Source organism: Echeneis naucrates, chromosome 16, assembly GCF_900963305.1.
Source record: "Echeneis naucrates chromosome 16, fEcheNa1.1, whole genome shotgun sequence".
NCBI lineage: Eukaryota > Metazoa > Chordata > Actinopteri > Carangiformes > Echeneidae > Echeneis > Echeneis naucrates.
Genome location: NC_042526.1, coordinates 15,502,469 through 15,510,286, shown reverse-complemented (window position 1 = coordinate 15,510,286; position 7,818 = coordinate 15,502,469).

Here is a 7,818-nt window from a genome sequence, read left to right as displayed (position 1 = left end):
CACCTCCATAGATGGCCTACTGCAGTAGTTATGCATAAGATAAATGCTAGATGCCTGTTCTTCAGGTCGAGGATGAGGAACCACCAGTTCAAGGCCGGAAGGATAAAATAGTCTATCCAGCTGATCTGGAGACAGACCAACATAGGAGGATGATCACTGAGCAGGTGCGTACTGTAAAATGCCAACATGATTTCAGTCTGAACACAACTCTGTCACAAGCATGTCGGTATAAATATATAGACAAGTAGTATAGACCATCCATATAACAATACATTTATATTCATGTTCTTCGGAGCTGCGACTGCATCAATAAGATCCAACAACAACAGCCCAACCACTATCAGCTGCAACAATAAACTGAAGCACGAGCAATACACCTAAGTCTCAACTGCAACTGCAACTTTGGTCTGTTTTAATGTCGACACTTGAAACCAGCAGTTTTTCCCCGAACAGTATATAACCAATTTGGCAACTCCTACTTTAACTGTGTGAGCTTAGCGTTGATGTGCAGCCTCATACAGTTAAGTATGTTAATGTTGTTAAGCTTTATAAACTTATATCCGTGGTAAATGACAACAAACCTCATAACTGAATATTAATAGCAATGATAATAATGATATTAATAATAATTATATACCATGTATTATCATGTGTAGTTAAAAAGTTTGTTCAAAGAGAGAGAAGAAAAGGAGGTGGAAAAGGCTGACAACACATCACTGAGTGTTCAAACAGGAACCTCCTCAGTCCACAGCTGGACTCCCACATCAAAGGTAAAGTTAAGAAATAAAATTCTAAGAATAAGAGCATTAGAAGTCTGAAAGGTGTGACATGAGTTACATTTCAAACCCACAGAAATAAAAGAATGAAAGAATGAAAGCTGTGTTTTGATTTGATTTTCATTCAGGCTGCAGTGGACCGGTGGGGCTGGCAGCAGAGCTCAAGTTTAATGCCAGTGTTCGAGGAGGACGAGGATGAGGAAGAGGAGGCGGAAGGGCCAGAAGGAGAAACTCATGTTGAGGAAAACCTCCGTATTCAGGGATGCCAGGTTGGAGCTGCTTAAATTACACAAAAGAGATGTGTTACCAAGTCCAGAATCCATGTAGACTAAAGCAAAATAAATTTCCAGCATTTCCAACAGATGCAAATTAATATCATTAAGGGAATGATTGTGACACAAACACAGATGATAGCCTGAAATTAAGAGCCATGCCCACATTCCCTCAGTAGCTGTAGAGTCGCACATGTGCAGACAGCACTAATTCCAGCTTCTGCTTTAATCAAAGAGCATGCACTACATGGGGAGGGGTGTGAGCCTGGATGTGTAACCACTTAAACTCCATGTGAAACACAGTTCAGCTATAATCTCACATATGACCCTTTCTACTCGGTAAATAATCGGATTTGAGGCTGAGGAGTGAACCACCCGCCTGGAACACATCTGACCCAACTATAAGAGTTACAGTATGTCACTGTCTTCCACTGCAGGCCTGCGGTGACCACTGTATGATATCACAGAGGGATTTAATAACATCCATCCACAGGATGAAAAAGACTAGTTCAAAAAGCATTACAAATTTGAGATGGATTATGTACAAATGAATCCAACCTTTACATGTGAATTTGCATTAAGTATCCTTAGAAATCGCAAATCTTATCTTAGACGTTCTCTGCGTTTATTTTGACTGGTACATATAAAATAAATAATCAATTTAAAAATGACATGAAAAATTATGATCTTCCTTTTTATTTTTTTACTGAAATGGAACCATTCTCTCCTTTGCTAGATGTCAGCTAAGAGTGCAGAAATCAGCAATCTGAAGGAAAAAAATGAGAATCTGCTACAAGGTGAAAATGTGTAAATTAGCATAGTAGATTTGTGTCAGTGCCCGTGTTGTGTTTTTAGTCTCACTATGGGATTCTCTCTGTCTTTTCCTCAATCAGTCATCTATCCAGATGGAGCCTTTACTAAATGGACTGGCAATTATTGAGCACTTAAAGGTCCCATATCATAAAATCAATCTACTAATCAGTTTTTTGATTAGCAAGCAAAAATCACCTAGTAAGTCAAAAGAAATGCACATAGCCCATATTCGAGAAACTGACCTTTAAAATGAACTGTCAGGACTTCTGTACCTTTGTGATGTCACAACAGAGCAGTCACTGCTACTCACCCATGCCCTCGGGCCAGGGACACAGTGTTTACCTAATATTATCAAGAGCTATAGTCTATCATTTAAAGTCTGTCAGCAAATCAGAACTAGGCTCAGAAGGTCTCCTCTGATTGTCTCACCAACCTGTTGTTAATAAAGTTTCACAGAGAAGCCTGTGAAAGTAGAAGACTATATACTATTTAATCTGATAGATATCAGCTCTTCAAATAAAATACACGCTCACAAGAAGTGTAAAATATGGGACCTTAAATACTGATTATTCATGCCATCATCCATTCACGGCTAAATCCCTGCTGTGAATGAATTGACCTCATTTTCTCCCTTTGTTTTTTATTTTTTGCATGTCTACCTCTTAGGTTGGACATTTGACTTCAATCATGTCATCTTGATTTCTTTTGATTTAAGCCGTACGGTTCGAGGCGCTAATCCAGGCTCATCACACTGCAGCAGAAAAACCACCAGGCGAGTCCTCGGACGCTGAAGTCCCTGTTCTGTCTTCCTGTGCAGAGGAGTCTGGCCCGCAGATGAGGACACCTTTCCTCTATCCTGATGGAATATTCCTGGCTCAGCTCGTAGACATAGGTAGCCCTGATGAAGATGAAGAGGAGAGAGAGAACCAATGACTTGCTCTATAAAAGTCTGTATATAGATGGATCATTACAGGGTGTCGCACCGACCAATGCCGTACTTTAACTAATGATTCTTCCTTTTTCTTTTTTTTTTACTCACTACTTACTTACTTTTTTTTGCATATGACAGTAAGACCTTTGGCAAATGCTTAACCAGAAGCTGCTCTGTGTTATGAAAAATAAAGCGCCACAGCAACAGTTTGAGCATTTGTACCTCAATTAGCAGCAGTGACAATAAAGGCCACCAGGCTACATCAGGCAAAAGGGTGTTTTATTTAGATGACATAACGAGATGGTTCCTCACACCATTTTTACATTTTGAAAATTCTACGACCAACAAGATATTTCTAATGTGTCTCAAAAGAACAGTGGAATTACAGATATACATGAAAGCACATTTGTATGTGGTCCTAATATACGCTACACATCAATAATTCAGGATTTTTAGATAGAGAGTTCAATTATCTTCACGTTATCCTTTTTGGTTTATTGATATAGCACACTGCTTTAGGTAACATTTCACAAATGCATAAATCTACAAACTTTCCATTGTCATTACAATACTGTCTCATAAGAGCGTTCTCAGAGTGATATTTTGAAATAAGGCCATGTTTTAAAGGTTTTGTTGCATGGTGCTCACAAATCCATCCATTAGAACAGCAGCGTCAGTCAACACCAGATGTGAGCACTTCCGGTCAAAAGTTACTTTTGAAGTCCCTCTCTGTTCATGCTTGGTTGGGTCCACTGGTCACAGGTTTTTGTTGAAGAGTTTTTGTCACTCTGGTTGTACATTGTGCCAGCGTGCCTGCTCCAGCTGCAGGCTGCACATGTCCCTCCAGTGAGCGCGTCCAGCATCAGCAGCCTTTGCACCAATGAGGACTCGGCCAAGAACCTTTCCTTCTGAATGGACCTGATTCATATGAAATTCAGATGGAAGATTAAAAAAATATCTATTTTCTGTTTCTGTGTGCATTTTAAATTGGGGTCTCCCAAAACAATATTTACCTGCATGATAATAAACTCAAGCATGAGGGGCAGCTGACTGACGTCTCCTGGAGGAAGGTCGAACAGAAATGAGGCGTTCCACACAGTACAGCAGCGTCCTTTAGTCTCTCTTCTGCTGATCACAGTCCCTTCATGATGCAGATTGATCACCACCTGATATTCTGTGTACAGAAAATGGGAAAGATTAACGAATGGGCCAATTTGATGTAAAAAAGTAATTAACATTACTATGCCGCCATGCTGCCAAAGTCACAGTAAACGTCTCTATATGCAATGTCCATTAACAAAAACTGCAGAAAGTTACAATATTTTCTGTATTAAACAAGTATTTTCCTCTATTTCCTCTACATCTATAGGATATGCTTGTCTGCTGTAAAAAGAATGCCTAGACAGGCTAATGCAAACAAAGATTAGATCTGTCAGATCAGCAATTCAGAGGAGATTGAAACATTTTCCTGTGGATTGTGAATAGTGAAGGATTAAACCACAATGTCATTATAAAAGGGATGATCCCCTGCTGCTCTCAGGTCCTGTAAGACATCATTTAATCCCCAAAACATTAAAAGCAAACATAGGGAATTATTTTACCTCTGCCACCGAAATGCAAAAGTTAGCTTTGGCCATGAATACTTGCGTGATGCTTCTATGTATGGTGTCCTCTCGTGGCATCTCAACGTCAAATGCACATTTTGTCAATTTCCATTCGCAACAAGCGTCATTTTACCTGGTGCCAATGAGGCGTGAATGAGTTTGTCGAGGTTATCTGCTCTGAGGACGGAGGTTTTGATGCAGTGTGGCAGAGACTGATAATGAAGCGAAATGAAGATCTGTGGAGGGCAGCCAGGCGTCTTCATTGGTGCACCCGGGGAGATCAAACTCTACAGCCAGGGCAAAGGTTCAAAGAGCAGAGAGAGAACATCAATCAGGAGGATTTAGCTTTGCAGCACGCTAAAATCCGTAAACAGTTCTTACCCCAGACATGAAGCTCACTTGTTACACACCAAAACAAAAGACAAGCAGCATAATGCAAATCAATGAGGCTGCAAGGTTGGTTACCAACCAGGCACAAGAGGTCACCAACCTGGCCTACAAAACCCAGAAAACTGTAGAACTGAACAACACATTTTAGTTCAAGCTCCCCCCAACAGATTGAGCCAAACGTACAGTACAGGCCACAAAATTTGGACACACCTTCTCATTCAAATTAATAGGAAAGTGTGGCCTGTACTGTACATCTGCCTTTCTTGTGATAAATTCCTCATAGACATTCGCTCAATCCACCACTACCTTTTTTAGTTTCCATTTGTTTGGGTTCAGTTCATTTGTGAAGTGCAATGGCTGCTCCGCTGCCCAGTCTCTCCCTCCACACTCGGTCTCCAGTTCACCCAGTGCGGTGCCTCTCAGGCCCTGTGGTTCCCGGATGTAGACAGCTGCTCTGAAAGTGCACCTCTGGAGCTCTTTCACAGAGCTCACCTTCAAATGCAGAACCAAGCTGTGTGGCTCGGAGCTCAGGCTGCTCCGGGCAGAGGCTTGTATGGGACAGGGATAAAGAGGTGGCAGGCTACCCAGCACAGATACATCCTTCAGTCTGTGGGGCGTCCTGCTGAGGCTAAGGACAGAGACTGCCAGGGTTTGCTGCTCTGGAGAGAAGGCCATAGTGAAATGGAGGCAAGGTTTCTGTAATGCTGGCTGTTTGGATCTGGCACTGGAGCCATAGCTCAGTGGAGCTAGTGGGATTTGTTCTTCAGTGATACAATGAGAGGCAGCACGGGGACCGGTGAGCCTGCTGTGCTCACTATAAGATGCACCATCCCCAGTGATGGTGCAGCGTCTCTGCAGAGACTTGCATGTTTTGGACAGCAAGCCCAGTTTGGAGAATGCAGGCAGGGAGCCATGGCAGTGATCTATGGGTTTATAAAGTGGCGATGTAAGCGGCGGTGTACTGAGTCGACGCAGGGAAAAATACAATTTTGATTGTTCCTTCCGTTCAGAGACAGCCTGGGCTTGATTGGAAAATGACATAGTGGTAAATTCGCCCTCAGAGGGGGAAGAGCTTGTGAATGTGGAGGGATACTCCAACATATCGCCATCAAATTCTTCGTATTGCTGCCTGGATTCCGTTGTCACTGCAGAGGAAGATGGGCTTTGGGCAAAGGTCACGGGTTCAGCAGGGGCCGGTGCTGACGTCGCAGGATCTTTGTCTGTCACTGGACGTATCTGACTGTTCCTCCAGCACAGAACACATCCCAGGACCAAACTGAGACAAAAGATTATCAGCCCAACCAAGAGAAGAATTTGGAGGTTAACTGGAGACATAAGAGACAATAAGAGATCCAGTCAGGTGGCAGCATATGTAGAAACTGTTGTAATTTACTCTTATGCACATTTGGGATTACATAACACAGTCCATAAACTACTTCATCCTCTTCCCGTCAGCGCAAATCCCTTGCCTCAAGTACTGTTAAAGGATTAGTCCTTATTTATTTTTTCAAGTTTGCCTTAGAACAGTATTCATATGCCTATATGTGCATTGATAACGGTGCTGAGATTCCCTCCTGGAAGGATACCATAGGAAGACATATAGGACACAATCCACAGTCACTGAAGGAGCGTCACAGCCTAAGGCTTCAGTCTGAGTTAGTCATATGAAATGATTATCTTCGAAAGTGATTAAAGATCACTTTACAGTCCGTATGGACAGCAGGAATGATTACAGCGACCCCAACCTTTTTAATCTACTCATAGGCATATGAGTAATTCTTCAGCCTTGAAAGACATGAACCCACCCTTTTAAACCATACCTTCTAGTTGTTTGGTGAAGAGAACCTGCACCAGAAGCCAGAAGAAGAGTATGACCATGATACCCTCAATCATACCCTTACAGCAGAAGAGCAGAACTGACTGCCAGAGAGGCTGACCTGGGTATTCCTCATCATGGTAAGGCATGGTGCCAACAGTCGGTTCAGTCTGTAGAGGGCTTTCCTAGAGAAATATCCAAAGAGGCATCGAGGTCCCAGTGCACAGGATCATCGGCTGGACTGATGAAAACACATTCCAGCTTTCAGTGTTGCTCATATCCCCCTGCGTATTTCTGCTTCAGAGGATTAATCAAAGCCATTGTTTTGGAGATCCAAAGTCATAAAGGCAGAAAACATCTTTATCCCATTAAAACATCTTCAGCATTTACAACTACAACGTTTGATGAATGAGCAAAAAAAAAAAAAAAAAAGAAGAAGAAGAAGAAGAAGAAGAAAATAAACAGCTACTGCAGATTACATAAAAGCGGTGAGATCCCATAAAAAGATGCCTCATTTACTAATTCCCCTGTTCAGAGCTTGAAAGTTAGTCTTCTGTCCAAACTTTCTACAATCTGAGCCTTCTGGTCTTCATCCCAGTGAGCCCTTCTTCTGCGGTGTGCCTTGACTGCTATTATTCCTTCCTGCCTGGTGGGGAGTGTGGGCGGAGATATCTTTCTCATAATACCTCGGAATTATGCCTGTAGCATCTTTCTTCTACACTGTTCCAGATGCCAATCCAGTGGTGTCACAATCCCAACCATAAATCCTGAAACCCAACCCCCATCCTCATCCCCTGACCTGCAAGCTCTTGTCCCGTTAGCATCTTTCATAGTTCTGCTGGACATCAGGGTACTTTTGCAGTTTCTGTTCCATATGCATGTAGATGTAAATCTGATAAATGAAATATGATATCCACATTTAGATCGTTCCATATTCAGCAAATAAAAAGATGAATTGCAAATTCAAGCTGGGGCAGAAACCATCTAACTTCTTCATTAAAAAACTAGGGCAGCGACATTAAAACGACAGTGATCCGGAAATACAAAAAAGTATTTGTCCATGGATCTGTTGCCCTCAAAAAACCCTGTGATTCCTGTGCAGAGGAAATGCTACCCCTGTGTGGCCACTGTTGTCTTATAATCCAGCATTATTTGTCCTTTTCAGCGATAAAGGAACATCTCTCACGTTTCACTTTTGTAGAAATAACAATTCTGA